Source organism: Protopterus annectens, chromosome 1.part1 (assembly GCF_019279795.1).
Source record: "Protopterus annectens isolate FY-2018-M chromosome 1.part1, PAN1.0, whole genome shotgun sequence".
In the NCBI taxonomy this organism is placed as follows: Eukaryota; Metazoa; Chordata; order Ceratodontiformes; family Protopteridae; genus Protopterus; species Protopterus annectens.
Window position 1 is genome coordinate 167,300,129 of NC_056726.1, and position 19,635 is coordinate 167,319,763.

Sequence of the window (19,635 nt, forward strand, 5' to 3'; positions counted from 1 at the left end):
CAGGGGACATGAATTCAAAATATCTGTGTCTCTCCAAATAGCAGTTGCAATTCCTCACAACAAAACACATACAGGCCGTCTCCCCGAAGGTAGGGCAAAAGGGCAACGCCCAAGTGGAGAATTCAATTATACTCCACTGTTGCCGCGTAATTTGCGAATGGAGTAGCTGTACAGCTGATGTGCATGTAATAATTTACTCAGGAACACCAACTGGCGGCAGGATACCACATGTTACAGGTACCGACGTATATAAGGATGCCTTGCCATACATTCAAATGTATGCTTATACTATAGAACCGTTTAAACAATAAAGGTGTAAGAGAGATATTTACAAAGACTTGGAATGCTAACAAGGTATGTAGAACACTCAGTATGTTAGTGTATGTAGAGCCTGTTTTGTATTAATTAAAGTGTACGCAATGCATAAAGCGGGAAAAGGTATTATGTAGTGATGTCTTGTTGAGCATAGTAATGCTTGTAGAAATTGTGTGTCCTGCTGTGGGCCACAAGGTAAACATCTCATACACCATAAGGGATGCTACATGAGGGCTTTAAACACAATTCCACAACACCCGCCGTCAGTTGTAGGGTTTGTCCGACAAGTACATGCCATAGCAGGGGATAGTATATGTTGATATACTGTCACAGTAGGCATATGTATGGGCATATAATGAGAATAACATGCCTAAGGTGGTCCTGCTGTGCAAGTATGCTTTGCATTATGGGATAATGTTTAAAATATGTGTAATGTACAGTATTGTAGGTAGATATGTCAGATAATTTACACAGCATAACTGTTATATCATGCAAACAAAAGGTATCGTCTATCGGCATGTACAATACACAATAACAGGATACATATGGCTTGTAGTCACGGGACACTGTAACAGCATGATAGCTAATTGAAATGGAAGAGCTACTCAATTATCCATGCACAAGGGACATGTAATAGCTTCACAGGTTCATAGTGAGGTACTATGCTGTCTGGCCAAGTCCATGTGTAAGCCCAACTACAGTGTTTTCACCGGCGGCACCTCCCTAGGGTAGTGTCCTGTCTGTGAACAGCAGAGCCATGTGTTACCTGCACTTGTGTACAGTACAGCCACTGCAGTGATCCCTGGCGTACATGTGTGTCTTCCATCCACCCATCGAGGTATCTCATGAAGAGTGCTAGTGAGTGTCCCTGCTTGATGTACATAGGAATCATGTTCCAAAGCATGGTGAGTGTCTGGTTCAGGAATGTATCCCTCAAGCATGTCCCACTCATCATTGCATTTGTGCACATATCCATGAGCATGTCGCTGTCAGTGGCTTTTGCTTATGTTGCTTATGTGGAGTATATCCATAAATATTGTTGTGGACATGGGCCCTGTATGTTTAGCAGAGATCACCCCGTGTATGCAGTATGCAAATGTGTATAGTTGTGGTGTCCGTAGTTGTGCCACATACGTCATCCTTCTGAGGTCAATAATCCTCATGGTGTGTTAATGTTGTGGTATGTAAAGCCATTGCTGTTCTGTAAGGTACACCCCAAAAGGGGTGTTGTACCTTTGAACGTGTGTCATATGTCAGGAGTATAGAGGTACAATGGGTGCCATTGTTCCAGCTACAAACCCATTAGAGATAAGGGTGGCCACGTAGAAGGATATCCACGCCACATTGGCAATATGGTTATCAAAGGAGTGGGTGCTATATACGTGTGTACTAAGATCCCGTATAATGTCACATGTATGTAGGGGACTACCACCTATGTGATAGTCAGTGGGTGATTGGTGTAATCCAAAGGGGGTGTCTATGCACCTTGTGTCATGCAGCTTGAGGCCATGTTATCGACATCAGGTATCCGTCACAGTGACACCCTTATGGAGGGTGTCTGTATCAGCTGGTGGATCAATCATGGCTCTTTGTTTGCAGTCGTCTGGAAACCTATTCAGGGAAAGTCCCTCTGTGCTAGCCTGTACCTCAGGGAAGTATATACTGAACATGAGGGGCCCTATTACCAACGACTGTGGTAAGCCCAGTGTAACTGAATTACAGTAGGTACTACGATATGCTACCCTCATTGTGTGGGTCCTGTCCATGAGCCACTTTGCATAACATCCCGAGATGTAGGCGTCGATGTGCAGGTGGATGTGTATGTTGTCAATACCAGAATGGAGAACGGTGCTGAAAGCCAATGAGAGGACAATGTAGGCTGTGTGGACCCCCTTACCGTCATCAACTACCCTGGTAACTGTATCAAAGGAGTCACCAGGTGTAGTAGCCATGGTCTGACCCTAACAAATCCAACTTGGATGGCATCAAAGGTCTGGAGCCCACCAATGTCTCTGTAAATGACTTCCATGATGATGTGCCCCATAGCCTTGCAGAACAGTCCAGTCAAGCGTATAGGGCAATAGTCCCTCTGGTTCATTGTGGTGCCACCTGTGTGGAGTGTGATAACTGTTGCTGTGTGCCATTCAGGGGCCACAATGTCTGATACAAGGCTATTAGTGAATCTGGTGGCCAAGTGGGGAGCCATGTCATTCTGAGGTTTGTGTAAATCACAGCCTGGGATGTTGGACGGTCACATGGAGTCTGTGTTCCAGGCCTTAGAGAGTGCAGGTTGGAACTGCGTAGTTGTGACCGCAGGGACTCTGCATTGTTCCTGTATGGATTTTGGCCCTGTAGGGAGTGAGAGGGTGTAAAGTTAGCATTAACCTATCTGCCAGGATGTTGCCAATATCAGTCAGTTCTATAATGTTCCTGCCTAACCGTCGTATGTCAGAGCAGATGTGGGTATTGCCATTGAGTACTGACATACCTTCATAATGCTTTGTGGTAGTCCTTGGAATGTGTCACAGTAATGTTTACATAGCTAGCTTTGGAGGATGTGATAAGGGATCCCGGATTCCTACTGAGGCTGACCAGTGAGCTACCCCACCCATGGGATTGTACTCCACTTTGCAACAGCCTCCGCCTTTTGTTGTACATTATGTCCATGGAACTGGACCCCCAGAGTGGCATCCATTATCTGGTGGGTACCATCATGGTTCTGTTTGGGATAGCATGATCCATGCAGTCATGTAAGTGCTAATGAAGTGCACTGGTGTATGTTTCAGCATTTGTAAGTACATTGTCCATCTGCACGGGTGTCATGACGTTTACTACCGCTGTCATAAGACGTCTGAAGTAGGCCTTGTAGAAATCTTGTACTGTGTATTCCGTGAAGGGTGTGGTGCCGGGATGTGGATAACAAGGGTGATTAGCATATGTTCGGACACTACCAACGAGGGGATAACCCCAGGTGTGGAACACTAGTCACATGCTGGTAATGTCCATGTCTAGGATATTGTTGGTCTTGGTGGTGGTGTGTATGGGTTGATCCAGCCGAGTGGAGGTTATGAATCCCAGAAAGCACTGGCCTAATGTGTCGGTACATGAGTAGGTATCCCAGTTAAGTGTGGGGTAGTGTCAGTCTCTCATCAGTAGTACCTGTCTGAACCCTATTGTCCAGTACACCAAGAAATGAGGGCCGGTAACAGTGGGATATGTTGTTGAATCTGTAGCAAGTTACAATGTGTATAGCAGTTCTGGCCACAGTTAGTTGCACGTGGATCACTTCTGATGCATTGTGCTAAGTAACCAGCCTGGAGTTGTGTACATCCTTGTGAAATATGGACACACCTCCGCCGTGGGTGTTCCGGTCCTGGTTACATGACTGAAATGTGTGGTCTGTGTATAACCTGTCAGTGCAGGTGTGCTCTCCAGAGCCTAGAGGCAGGTCCCAGTCACTGCAGAGATATCGAAGTGGTCCATTATAAGGAGTGCCTCACCTGAGTGCATTAGAGATGAAGATGTTAAGCACTGAGTAACATTACCTCAGGTTTTGCTTGCCTATTCCTGTTCTGGTGGTGAATGTTATTGGAAACTGTCCAAGACAGGCAGCATAGGAGCAGCAAGAGCCTTACATGTTATCTGTAATCCCAGGGCTGCCAGGTGCAGGTCATCTTTGCCAAAGCATCGTGTGTTGTTGACCATGTCATTCAAAGCAGACAGATACCAGATGCCTGCGGAATGACAGCAGAAGCATAGGCAACTGTTGAAGTAAAACATTCAGTCGTTGTACAGTGGAATCAGTCTGGATGAATGCAGAATGCTTCTCAGGGCTTGGGCGATACCTTCTGGGCTACAAGACCGGAGAGCTATTGCATGTCCCTGTACATGTAGTCCAGGAAGTTACATCTCAGGGCAGTCACACTAACATGGAGAATGACAGTCAAATTGTACCTGGTGAGGTGTGGCATAGATGCATATGTTATGTTGCAGATCCTGTTACCCGACAGCCAGATGTAAGCGACTATTGCCTTGTGTAGCCTGCTGAGTGGGACATCAGTGTGACCGCCTACAGAGTCACCTATGACTGGTGTGTTGGGTATGTTATAACACCCTATTGGCTGTGGTTGATGGGCACACATGAGTCTGTGGGCTATAAGTGATTGGTGTTGTGTTTGGTGATGGGGGATGCCTCTGTTGCCTACACAGAGAGTATGGAGAGGTTCTGCAAAAGTCGTAGTCATACTATGTGTGGCCTGTAGTAGTGGAGATCTAGTGAGACTATGTGATGAGTGGGGTGTGTTGCAAATGTTTAACATCCCCACATGAATGTCAGGTTCAGTCTGGGTTGGTGAGAGCATTACCCCCAACATGGCTACATATGTGCATCTCCCACAGGCTGTAGTGTCGTATGTTGGGAGGTGAGCATTGACTGTGTACATGAGACAATTGCTGTATTGCCTCATGTTTGCCATATTCATCATATAGACAGGGAGTAACAGTGGTAAGTGACACTTGGACATGCCTGTATATACAAACATGTCTCACAAGATATGTGAGGTACATGTGTACAACAGCTGTTGTACTGTAAGCAAGCTGGAAATGTAAGGACAGACAGTGTACTTGTAAGAAATGAGTTGGAATGGGTGCTATAGTAATTAGTAGCTCATGAAGTGCTTACATGTTCTGAACAAGTGCTGAGCATGAATGTGCAATACAGATAGGGTGTTGGATAATATAAACCCACTGCAACCCACAAGTGGAGATGCCAGTCATAATTGGAGGCACTGTACTATTACCCTGCTGAGTATGGTCTGCAAGTCTATGAACCTTTATCAACATAGATGTTAGCAGTACAAATGTAGATGACAGTACAGATGATTTCACACTGCATAGCATACCTGTGACAGGTCATAGGACATCATCACCCATACTGTGTTCCAGCTACACTGAGTATACTAGATGTACCTTCGTATGTCACAGGAGTGTTCTACCAGTGGCCTGTTGACAGAAGCAACACTACAAAAGATGTCTGAGTGACATGTGCATATCACACCAGTGGCAGCTACAGTAAAACAGGGTTAATGTTTTGTACTCCTCCCTCATTGCAGCCCATACCACACAGACAAATGGGAGGCATCTGTGTATGTAAGGATGTGAATGGCCATGACCTAGGAGCAATAGCTGTCTCAGTGTTGTGGACAACATACAGAATGGGCTTTGTGGGTGAGGTGCGTGACATATGTGCACAATCTGACAGCTGCTGATAGCATTGTCACCACTAGGTGAATAACCCTGTACCCATTAACTACCACCTAGGCAGTGGTCAACATTATGGACACTGTGTGTAAGGGATGGTGCTGTGCAGTTCACCTCCCTGAGCTGGTGATGTCTCCAGGCTTATTAGGTAGTCATATGAGGCACCCATGTCATGACAGGGTGCCATCCATGCGCATGGAGATCATTGAACAGGCATACTCAGCACTCGGGTGACCAATATCAGATCACATATCACCTTTAAGGGGTATTGGCCATGCGTGGATGGGCGATACCAGCCTTCACAATCCTCACCTCCACTATGCAGCATGCTGGCTACCTTGCATAAAGACATGTGCTACACTGTGATGTTGGACATGCTACATGTACATATCCTGATATGAAAGACATACATCATGGACAGCCACCGTCCTACTACAAGGATCGCCACAATCTGGATAGATCCCTGTGCCATACATGTTACATACTCCTGCCATACCATGCAACCCTGTCCATCAAAGCTGCACATGTCATCTGTGTCATACATGGTGCGATCACTGCATGGTAGACGTATCATTAACTGTCTGGATTAGTAATGTGGCACTGATGCACCTGGCGGTGGCAAAATGGCTGTCGGATTCAGCTAGAAAACCTTGCCCGTACATGCTATAGTTGATAACCATCCCTGCGAATAACGTCCGGCTAGCCATTGTCCCATGTGTATCACATGTGCAACACAGGCAATACGTGGCAGGATGTTGAACTGCTGTACAGTGCCATGTAGATGTATATGGCAAAACACATGCATGTAAAGGTTTTCGTGCGCATTTGTGCATTGTCACTGCTCATGTCCGTTAAGGCAGTGTATGTGTTGATATGTGACATATACACAGCATCAAGGTCAACAGCATTACTGTGGACACATCCAGGTATGTGCTGATAGGTAAGAACACCAATACAGGCAAACAGACATGCCCACATCAAGACAGCATTCACATGGAGTATGAGTGATGTAATGAGGTGACACACATATATGGTGATGATATCCAATGCACAACGGGTGTTACATGTGTGTGACACAAACATGTCAGTCGTGTCAGTGTCATGATGATTTGCAAAGATAACTGTTCATATGTACTAGATTTAATACAAATGTATGTGCAGCTGTATCTCTGTACATCTCTGGGATACTGTGACCTGTCTCCATCATTATGTCTTCCAGATAATGCCTCATTCACGCCTGCCAGCGTATAGCCGCCTGGAGGATGATGCCCTCATACCGTACCTCCATGATAACTATGAGGTGTTGTTCAGCCATGTGCCACAGCATGCCCAGCAGCGTGACGACCTGTGGCAGGAACTTCGCAGGAGGGTTAATGATGTGGGTGGCCATAACTGCACCTACCAGCAGGTGCGCAGACACTGCACAGACCTGATATGACATGCAAAACAGCATGCCGATGCAATCACCAGGGAACAAGGTGGAACAGGTGGTGGGCCACCAACCCAGCCCCCACTCACACCCACTGAGGAGCTACTGGTCAGCCTGGGGACACCCTCAGAACAGCATCCACAAACACTAGCTGCCATTGTGGAGGTGGGTGTCTCCCAACCACCAAGCCTGGAGTTGCCTGGTAAGTCACTACTGCACATATGACTATTATATCCCATTTAGTTGCATGTGTCACTGTACAATATGTAATGTAACATCATATGCAAGATATGTTTACACACATGCCGCATACTATAGTATGCTACCCTGTGTATGCACACATGTGCATACTATATGCTATTGTACAGGCGAATGTGTTAACATGCACAGTGCACCCTGTAGCTGTCATACAGTCATGGATAATGTTCAAACTGCTGTGTCACCACTATACAGGTACCTCTGGTGTGCCGCACAGGCATCAGTCCATTGCAGGTGAGACAGTTATCAGTATCAGGCATGTCAATGCATAGATCTATTCACCATGTGGCCAGTTAACACATGTACACATAATGTATGGTCCAGTCACGATATACAGTTCGCATCTGTCATCAATCACACTGGCTACCCATGTGCAATATATACAAACTAAATGAAACACTGACATGAAACCATAATATCTCTCATTGCTAGATGTGTGGACAGCTGTGCATACAACGGTGGAGGTGTTGTTCAATGTAGGCATATGTACTATACATTGGAACAATACATTTGTGGTACGCAAACAGTACCACACAGTGAGCTGGGATATGGGCAGCCCACGGGATTCACTATTGTGTAATATGCCCCTGCAATGGGTGCACACATTGTGATGTGCCATCTGACATGTCCCACACATGTAGTGTTCCGGCTGCAATATTGTCTCACTATCCCATAATACATATCCCACATACCAAACATACAACCCTTTGTCTGCATAACCCTGTGGACAGTGACGTATCTGACATCTATGGGTGTATGTCATATGGGACAACACAGACATGTCAGATAGATGGCCATCACAAACATTTGGCCAACACATGTTCACACATGGCCATGGAGGATGGCCAGAGACATGTAGCAACACACAGTAGATGTGATGTGTATACACCCTGTTGCACATTGTCCACACATGGTCCAACTATAGCCTTTGTTGAATGGTTATATAGTTGATGTGGAACACTGGACATCCTAAAAGCCTGTGCACAGCTTGTAGAGGTGTCACTTAATTCGACCATATAAGATGTGTTGAACATCACGACTGTGTCATAGCATGACAGTAGTCACCTATACAGCTTCCACAGACATAGACACCACATCAGGCCACAGATACCGTACATTTCCATTGCTGCTGTTGAACATCACTGTCAGCCGTGCATCTCGTGTGTGTGGTACATAAATGTCATGTGGGACATGGTGTATTGACAAGTCTGCCATGTGTGGACATGGTTGCCAGACAGCTAAGACATTTTAGTAGATGTGCAGGGGTGTCATCCATAGGTCTTCCAGTGACCTGTCACATGACACAGCATGGTTTAGTGTGTATACACCTCAGCGACGTGGGTCACAATCCACAGTAGTTATGTAATGTGTATGCACGCAGTCATGGCTATGCACTGTGTGTGTGTTCCACACTGTATAGCAATATAGATGCCTCATGATGCTATGCAATGGCACAGTGTCTGTACTTCACACTGTATAGCAATGTAGACGCCTTATACTACCCTTCAATGCTCATGCACATTTGCTAAAAGTGCATTCTATCTGTAGGGCATACAGACAACACTGCAATGTGATACCCATTACACCACTGTACATGTGTCAGGACACCATTGTGTCAGACATGTATGCATGTCAATGCACACATCAGCAGATTATATGTCATACTACATGTTAATGTCAAGGTCACATCAGCCATGTGTACTGTTAACCTGTGCTGGTCCACATGGTGTATCACAGGGATGCATGCTTACTACCATGATTGTGTGAACTGCATGGCTTCTGATATGACACCTGCTTGCTGTTGTGTGCAACCCAGGGATGTATGCTAACTACCACTATTAATGTCTGAGCTGCATGCCATCTGCTGTATCACATGCATGCTGCATGCCATCTGTCAAATCACATGCATGGTCTGTCTGTGTGTCTGTGTGTCTGTGTCTGTGTGTCTGTGTCTCTGTCTGTGTCTCTGTCTGTGTGTCTGTGTCTCTGTCTGTCTGTGTGTCTGTGTCTCTGTCTGTCTGTGTGTCTATTGTAATGTAGAGTCTTTCTTTGCATTCACAGGTGCGTTACCCTCCTGCGGTCCATCTGATGTTAGTGTCCCCACAGATTCTAGCAGTGATGAACATATGGATGAGGTACAGGCAGGGTTGTCAGGGACTGAATCTGTGGTTGCCATCCCAGCTATGTCCCCCTCTTCTCCACACACAGTTCTCATGCCAACACATACCCCATCACCAGTGGCCATAGAGGAAGGACAGTCAGCATGTGTTAGCTTGGAACAGGAACGTGTGGTGGCTACAGAAGGTGTGTCTTCACACCATGGTGTTAGTGTAATGACTGCAGATGTGCCACACAGGCATGTGGCCAGTGCTCCTTGTAGGAGGACCTCTGGCAGACATGCACCTGCAGGACAGAGCACAGCAGCTGGTGTCACCAGACACACGTTTCAGACTATAATGGCGGCACAGGCATGTGCTGAATGGCAGAACAGAGAAGGGCAGAGGCTTCAGAGGGCTGCTATCCATTCTTTAAACGACAACATCCAGGCATTGGCAAATGCTCAACAGCAGATTGCTAATGTTCTGGACAGGCGACTGGGTGACATGGTTGGAATCCTTGACCATGGCATGGCAATCCATGAGTGTGAGCTGTCTGTGCTGGAGCATCTGGTAGGAGTGAGGCATAGGCCATGTGGATGTAGGCCAGCTACAGCACCTGGTGCAGGTCAACATGAATGTGCTACCTCACATGCCCACTCCCACAATGCTGGTAGCAGTAGCAGTGCAGCTGGAGCTGCACTGTCCACACCAGGACCCAGCAGGCCATGTGGACATGGCCCAGGACGTTCCCAGTGGGGACACGGTTCCAGTGGATATGTGTCATCGGACAGTAGCCAGTTTGTACCTCTGCCTGGTAGTGCCCGTGCAACTCCTGGCAGGCACAGGTCATGTGGCCATGGCCGGACACAGTGAGCTGTACATCCTGGTCTGTACAATCTGGAGCTGACAATAATACCCCTGTGTAGGCCGGACACATGGCAGAACTGTGTGCACACATACACGCACACAGCAGAAACATCTGTAGGGCACCACAACACCCACATGCATAACAACCACACATGTCTAATCAGATCACCGGCCCTAACCCATACACATGATGTCATCCACTGGTGCAGCTTATGCCCCTGGCAAACATTATCACCCTGTGCATATGATGATGCCTGTGCCGCATCCCTGCCATCCACACCATCGGTGCAGGGACACGCTCATATGGTCTGATGCACAGGGTGAACAGAATAGTGAGATAAGTGTATATTACATTTGTTGTGTACTGTTAACACGCACCAGACATACCATGTAGTACAGGTTTAGAATGCATTGTTATATGTTCACAGTATGTGTCTTGGTAACAACAGTAACAGCATGTTGGTAATTATGCCCTGCTTCCCTCCTTAAGGTCTAATTGCATGTGCTATTATGTTACAGTGTTTGCAGTTAGAGTGCATTGTTGTATGTTCACAGTATGTGTCTTGGTAACAACAGTAACAGCATGTTGGTAATGATGCCCTGCTTCCCTCCTTAAGGTCTAATTGCATGTGCCAATAAGTAGCAGTGTTTGCAGTTTCCCATGTGTAAATGTGGAGTACTCACAGGCATGTATGGCAATACCAGCATGCTATACGTAGCCTCAACCTCACTTTTAGAAAGGTTACCATTCCACAGATGTCCACACATCTACTGATCCAGATGCATGTGAGCTGTTTAATAGGCTACAGTGGCTAGAGACGTGGCATCCATACCGGGTCACATCACAGGTATAGTGACATGGTGTGGGGGGTTTACACAGCGGTCTGGCTGATGTCAATGTTAGAGGCCAGTTGATAGCATGAGGCCTCACTGTGTAGCAGTAATACACTGTCACATTACAGGATGAGAACACGCACAGACATACACAGAAACACACAGTAACATGCCCACACTCACGGGGTCAATAACACTATAACGCACACTCGTGAGGACCTCTGCCTATATGGTAATCACCTTCACAGTACTGTGCACCCACATGATGCGACACAGAGAAAGAACATGTGCAGGTAGCCAGTAAGGCTGAGACCGATGGCATCAACAGGGTAGTAGACTGCATCACCATGAGGGGTTAGGGATCCTGTCTGTTCTGTATGGTAGCATGCACCCTCACTCCATGCACCAGACAGCCATACATACATACACACACACACACACACACACACACACACACACACACACACACACACTGTGGAGTCCACAAATATCATTCACATACAGATAGCTGACATGTGTGTGATACACACACCACCCCTGCCTACATCATGCTTTCTACACTGCAGTATGTACAGATCTCTACAACAGTGTACAAGGATGTGTAACAATTGGGATGTATTCCCCACCATACGTGGCATATATGGTCACACAAGCAAACACACATGGCAGTACTGTGAATCATACACCTGATATATGATGATACATCTGACAGACATGCAGCAGTACTGGCCGCATTATGTGTACCAACGCTACCTTCGGCAATTGTGCTGCTATATACACATGGGAGGATGAAAGTGTTACAGGTGTCAAGTGATTTACAGTCAGTAACACCCTGACCGCTGTGTAGGTTGTATGTCTTCAACTTCAAGTAACAGTAACATAGCGTACTGTTTGCACATGTCATGGTAGGATGGCTTGTGACACACCTGTGAGCTGTCTTCAGCAAACATCCATCTGCAAAGGTGGACCACCACTTTATGTACATACATACATCCATACCTGATGTACATCTTACCGTACTGTCAGTATTTCACCATATACAGGTGTCAATGATGGGGCTGCATTGCAACTGCATGTTGTAGTTAGACACAGATGAATGACATACATCAGCTACTGCACATGCATGGTAGCTAAATGCACACCATTACATGTACATGTGTGTCGGTCCTACATTCCTGTACATGTGTGTAGACATACACAGAAACACACAGTAACACACCAACACGTCTCAATAACAATAAACACATACTCGTGAGGACCCCTGCCTGATGCACTGTTCACTTCAACCTTCTGTGTGATGTATGATGCCATGACAGAGAAGAACATGTGCATGTAGCCATGTTTGTATGCATTGCAATTGGTGGACATGTGTGATGACATACATGACACATGGACTGTTGTATGATATGATGGTTGTCATGGGTAACTAGTACAGAGGGAATGTTACCTCAGTTACCATTGCTACCTTACTTACTGTTAGTATTCAACAGCCATGGGCCTACTTTCCATGTGCATGCGTGTGATTGCTGTAGCCACTTGTCTTCACGGAGGACAGCAAAAGCTATACTATGTACATATGTGTTGTGTGTGTGGGCCATGTACATATCCATGGCAATTACATGTATATTGTATCCAAACATGAGTGTTTTTTGGTGTACAACGACAGTCATCTGTTACAGCTGTGTAAGACCCAGGGCCCCTGTTATGTGTAGAGCTGACCTGGTTATGAACAGTGGTATCATTGCATTGCATACCACATGATGGAACCCTGTCAGTACATGTGTAGTCTGCACAGTTGCTGTAGACCTATGTACAGTCCACTGGTCATGAGCAACATGGTGTTGTAGTAATGTATGGATGTGTGTTGCTGGTCCAAGGACATGGTGATGTCTGAGGGCTGCATAGTAGAATGCGGCATTTACCACTGTGATCTGCACCTGACACATCTGTGATGGCTCTTGAGTGTGTACTGGTCAGTACATGTGAGTGGCCTTCATGTACGTGGGGACAGTAACACCTGGAGCGGTCCGTCACGGTCTTATGGCCCACATGTCTGTATCTGAGTTATACGGTGGTAGTGCTATTGTGCACAACTGTGTAATATGCCTATTTGTTCCTCACTGCAGAATCGTCCGTATTCCCCATTGTTAGATCTGGATTGTCAGCTGTTGATTACGAACACTGCACATCTAGCACTGATGACCGGTGTCAGATATATGTAGTGCAGCATTCGTGCTAACAATGTTCACTATCGACACACTGTGCCCTTCCGTGTTTAGAATCCTGGAGTGGTCTGTCACGGTCTTATGGCTCACATGTCTGTATCTGAGGTATACGGTGGTAGTGTTATGGTGCACAACTGTGCCATATGCCAGTTGTTCCACACTGCAGAGATGTCTGTATTCCCCATTGTTGGATGTGGATTGTCAGCTGTGATTACGAATGCTACACATCTAGCACTGACGACCGGTGTCAGATATATGTAGTGCAGCATTCATGCTAACAATGTTCACTATTGACACACTGTGCCCTTCCGTGTTTAGAATCCATGTGCAAACAAGACAGCCCTTCGCTACTGCTAAGTGTGAGAGCATGCCCAGTACGGCATTGTGTAGATGGATACAAAGTACATTCCAAATGGACGTGTGCTACTAAGTGTGTCAGCATGCCCAGTGACACCTTGTGCCGGTTATGTGCCTCTGTGTATGGGCATGACCATTGAAATCCTGTATAGTGATAGTGGTCATCCAGGCAACAGATGTCCATACCCCACGTCAGGATGGATTCCTACACTGAACACACTGGTTGACTGTCTTGAAGGGTGTACTGTCTGTGGCGCGTCTCGTATCTATGTAGTGTTGTAATAGTGCTCCGTAGATAGGCAGTTGTCCCGCTCACACCACTGCTGTGTGTTTGTCTCCGTCTACCTTGGAACAGTAATATGCTTTTAGACTGCTCACTCTCCATACATTCCCTATCAGTGTCTTTGCCTTTGCTGATGATGTCATCCACCTAGAAGTATGCCTCTGGAAGTGCTGTGTTCCAGTAATCTCAGTAGTGCATTCTGTAACTGTGAAATGCTGTAGTGTGATAAGGTAGTTAGGTGTATGTTCAACTCCCAGCCCTGTCAAGTGTGTGTGTGTGTGTGTGTGTGTGTGTGTGTGTGTGTGTGTGTGTGTGTGTGTGTGTGTGTGTGTGTGTGTGTGTATGCGTGTGTCCGTGTTTTTCCAGCTGCCTGGGGACAGAGTAATGCTTTTAGACTGCTCACTCTCCATACATTCCCTATCAGCGTCTTTGCCTTTGCTGATGATGTCATCCACCTAGAAGTATGTCTCTGGGAGTGCTGTGTTCCAGTAATCTCGGTAGCGCATTCTTTAACTGTGAAATTCTGTAGTGTAATAAGGTAGTTAGGTGTACGTTCGACTCCCAGCCCTGCCAAGTGTGTGTGTGTGTGTGTGTGTGTCTGTGTGTTTCCAGCTGCCTGGGAACAGAGTAATGCTTTTAGACTGCTCACTCTCCATACATTCCCTATCGGCATCTTTGCCTTTGCTGATGATGTCATCCATGTAGAAGTATGCCTCTGGGAGTGCTGTGTTCCAGTAATCTCAGTAGCGCATTCTGTAACTGTGTAATGCTGTAGTGTGATAAGGTAGTTAGGTGTTTGTTCGACTCCCAGCCCTGCCGCGTGTGTGTGTGTGCATGTGTGTTTCCAGCTGCCTGGGAACAGAATGATGTTTTTAGACAGCTCAGTATCCGTACACTCCCTATCGGCATCTTTGCCTTTGCTGATGATGTCACCCACCCAGAAGTATGCCTCTAGGAGTGCAGTGATGCTGAAACTCAGTAGCGTGTTCTGTTACTGCATAATGCTGTAGTGTGGTAGACTAGACAGGTAGGTGCTCAATTCCAAGGCATGGCAGGTGTGTGTGTTTGGCAGTTATATCCTATGTGTTGGTATCTGTGGGTGGCTAGCTGTGGGATGTGTTCAGTGTGTTTTGTTGCTGACCTATATAGTGTCCACAGCCCACATATTCTGCCAAGACACTGGGTTGTCAACACACATTCGCCAATAGGTTTAGTGAGTAAATGTCAGCAGCCCTATTCTTACCCTTAATACAGTCTGACCCATGTGACGCAACAAAACACACATGCCTTGATAGTAACAACACTACATGATGCAGGTGGCACATGTAGTTTCCTTTTCATTCCTGTCTAATGCTTTGCTGTCATGTGGTCCGCTGTTGTGATATAAATGTAATATCTACATATGTGTGTACATGTATATGTGTGTATGTATGTGTGTGTATATATATATATATATATATATATATATATATATATATATATATATATATATGTATATATGTATACATATAATATATATGATATATGTAAATATAGAGAGATAGACATTGATATACACATATATGTCTGGGGACATCAGCACTATTGAATGTTTGTGCTGGATGCTCTGTACGTGAAAACCTGGGATGTATGTATATCTGCCATGGCGTAGTGGTAATGCACATTGTATGTTGTGTGCAGGGTCCCTGGTTGCAGTCGTGTAGACACCAGTTATTTTGTAGCTCGGAAGACCATGGGATTTCGAATATGGTGATACTAAGGCACCTGTTGCCAGTTGTGTACAGATCGGAGTGACACTAAGCAGTGGTTATTAATTTGGAGGTTCGGTATGGGTCATATAACTATTCATTAGAAGACTATACTATGCAGATGAGGTTGACAATAGTGTATCCCATTCATCCCCAGGGTGTGATGCAGATTCCTGGAGTGTATGTGTGTAGTTAGCCGGGTGCAGGCCTCGAATATAGTTGACAGCATGGGAGGGGGGTCAGGCATACTGTACGTACATATATCCAAAAAAGCAGTCTGGAAGTCCGTGAAACAATTTATTGCAATCAAGTACACTTAAGCGCTTTTCGTACGTATAGTGTACGAACTTCTTCGGAGAATCCATTACTAAAAAACACACCCTTAATATAGGTTTTACAAGTCAGCTGATGTTACGCTAATTCAATGCATTTAAAAGAACAGCATCGGTTAGGCTTTACTTGTTTTTTAGCATTATTATAAAACTATATACCTTATATTAAAGGGTAAATCAATATTATTATTACTTTAAAGCATCAAATAAATATCCAAATACAATAGAAGTTTAAGTAATTAAAAACAATAGAAGTTTAAATAATAAAAAAACGGCACATCACTATATTCAAAAACCATGATGGACAACCCATATAAAGAATTTGTTGTAAATATAACATTCTAAATACAATACTTATAGTACAATAAATAGAATAGAATACTACTCTCCCTAAAAGAGCCAAACTTCCTTTAGTTAGCCAATATCATAAGGGTACCATATAAAAATTACATAATAATAAATAAAATAATAACAATAATTGTAAAACCATACTAGGTATATAAATTAATGATATTATTAATAATTTGATGTTATTTCCCTCCTTTTAATCTACACTTTCAAATTACAAAAATATAATAATAAATAATTATTAAGTGAAGTATAAAAACTTCCTAGAGAATAACTAATTATTACCTGGTTAGGCTACGTAATTTTAAAATAGGCATAATGGAGCAAACGTCGTTCAAACCAGGTAAACAATAGGAAAACAATTTGATTTGCCATATCAATTCCAAACGCTCTAGTTGCAATTCAATAGGACCTCTCTAATATTTGGTAACAATTGATCTAAAATCCAAAATTTAAAATTATGTCCAGGATATTCTGCAATATGTCTAGCAAGAGCATTATCAAGGGATCCTTTTTTAATATTATAACCATGCTCATATATTCTGTCTCTAAGCCTTCGGATGGTTTTGCCCACATAAAAACATGGGCATAACTGGCATTTGGCCACATATACAACCATCTTGGAATTACAGTTGTTCTTAAATTTGCTTTTTAGGACAAAATCATTTATTTTAACAGAATTCCCTACAATAATATACTTACAATATACTAAGGTGATACTAAGGCACCTGTTTCCAGTTGTGTACAGATCGGAGTGACACTAAGCAGTGGTTATTAATTTGGAGGTTCGGTATGGGTCATATAACTATTCATTAGAAGACTATACTATGCAGATGAGGTTGACAATAGTGTATCCCATTCATCCCCAGGGTGTGATGCAGATTCCTGGAGTGTATGTGTGTAGTTAGCGGGTGCAGGCCTCGAATATAGTTGACAGCATGGGAGGGGGGGTCAGGCATACTGTACGTACATTGCAGAACTGTGCCTCGGGAGTGCTCCTGCCTTAGCACGCCTAAGCTAGGGGTGTGTCTATACCTGCCTGGTGACATTGGGAGGGACAAAGGCAGTGGTGGGGTAGTCAGGGTGTACAGGCTACACAAACAGGTGATGATCAGCACAATCAGCAGATGACATGGCCAGCCCACACCTGAACAGTACGGTAATGTGAGCAAGCAGCATACACACAGGTTTCTTCCGCACTCTACACCACCGGTGTATACCTGCGGGGACATTTCACAACACAGTCCAACCAAATGAGAAGGGCTGCAGCAGGCAACATAGACCAACATGTGCAGGAGGCTGAGGGCAGTGAGGATGTGTATGCTGCCGAACAACCCTTACTGGGGTGACATAAGTCTTTATAGACCCAGGGTGACTTACCAGGGGCTACATGAGCTGGGAATGGTGGAGCACTATGGGTTGGACAGAGACCTCCTACAGCGGCTTGTTGACCTGTGCCTGCCACACTTGACACATCAAAATGGCTGAGGGAAACCCATCACAGTGGATACCACGGTATGTATCGGCCTAGGTATACTAGCCACAGGTACCTCACACAGCACAACTGGGGATATCATGGGGATCTCACAGGCATCTGCATCCAGAGTATTGCACCAGTTCACAGACGCCATGTCAACACATGCTAGTGAGCATGTACATGTCCTCAACACACGTGATTAGTAGACCAGCAATATGCATCTCTTCAACCACATGGATGACTACCCTGGGGTACTGGGTTCTATAGCCTGCACACACGTACACATCAAAGCACCACCCGGTGAGCGGGGTAGGGCCTACAGTCACTGCAGGGGCATACCCTCCAACAGCTAGGCCATATGCGATGGCCAGGGCATTAGATTGAATGTGTGTGCTGTCTGCCCTGGAAGATATGATGATTCCGATATATGGCTTTTGACACAGCTGTATCACACCTTTGCCAATATGGACATCCCCTACAGTCTCCTAGTCATGGATGCTGGGTAACCACTGGTGTCGTAGCTGATGACACCCATCAGCAATGCACACACACCTGAACACTCACACCATAATGAGGTGGATGCACAGGCAAGACATATTATTGAGCATGTGTTTGGGATGCTCAGTTCATGGTTCTGGTAACCGGACACATGCGGTGGAGCCCTGCAGTATTCACTAGCTACATGCACACAATTTTTTATGGTATTTGCTATGCTACACAATCTGATCCTGCAGTAACAGTTGCAGCAGGAACAGCATGGGGCAGGGCCACACGGCCCAACACCACTGCCAAGGCCTGTACAGGCACAGTGTGACTTGGCGAAGGAACTACCTGAGTAGGGCCCAGTCGGCGAAAGGCCAAGCACAGTATGACCTGGCCTTGGCAAAGAGGCAACACAAGGCATATGCACTGGCACAGTAGATACCCACGGATTTCCCCTCTCTGACCCGCACACAGTACAATGGATGGCAAACATGACACTACCTGTGCTCGGCCATGTATAGGAGGTGCACTGTGTGCATCCGACATAGGAAGCCCTCCAGCACCATCCTCAGATCCAGAACACCCCCAGGATATGTCTATCGACCTAACAATTGGCAGTTGTATTAGAATGTGTATTTATCCATTGCTATGGTATGTATGTGAGCATACAAGAGACTTCGGTGGACGAATGTTAGGGCAGCAGACAGTACACGTCCATAGTGGCACCATGACATCTGTAGGACATACGGGGGTCACAATGGTAGCCAGTAGTACACAAGGTGTCCTTACCCACTGCAGATTATGGGCTGAACATCATGTGTGTCCGTACAACCCACACATGTTCCATGCAGCTGGACAGGTGTGGACCAATACAGACAAATGATATACAATGGCCTATGGATATGCCCAATGAATGACCCCAACCCCCAAAGATACACACAGACTACAGCAGGCCAGGCAGTTTGATGTAGGTTGTGAAAGCTAGGACGTCCAACACCACTATGCTGGTATTTAAAGCTGGGATCTGGCGTACACTGGTATCCCTCCAACCAGCAATTTAGGTAGGTCCACACACTGACATGGAGTACCTGGCATACCAGTACAGTAGTGGCAGATGTGTACAACTGTCAGCTGTGCCCCCCATCCAACCTACACATGTGAGAGTCATGTGCGCCACCCACGGTGCTGTGTAGGACTGTGGATGCAGTTGGATGTCTCCCCACGCTATGCAGACATGTAGCAACTGTCAATCCCACATGACCATTAGCTACCTTGCAGACACAGCATGACACCTGTCTGTGTAGAACGGAGGGGTCGGCAA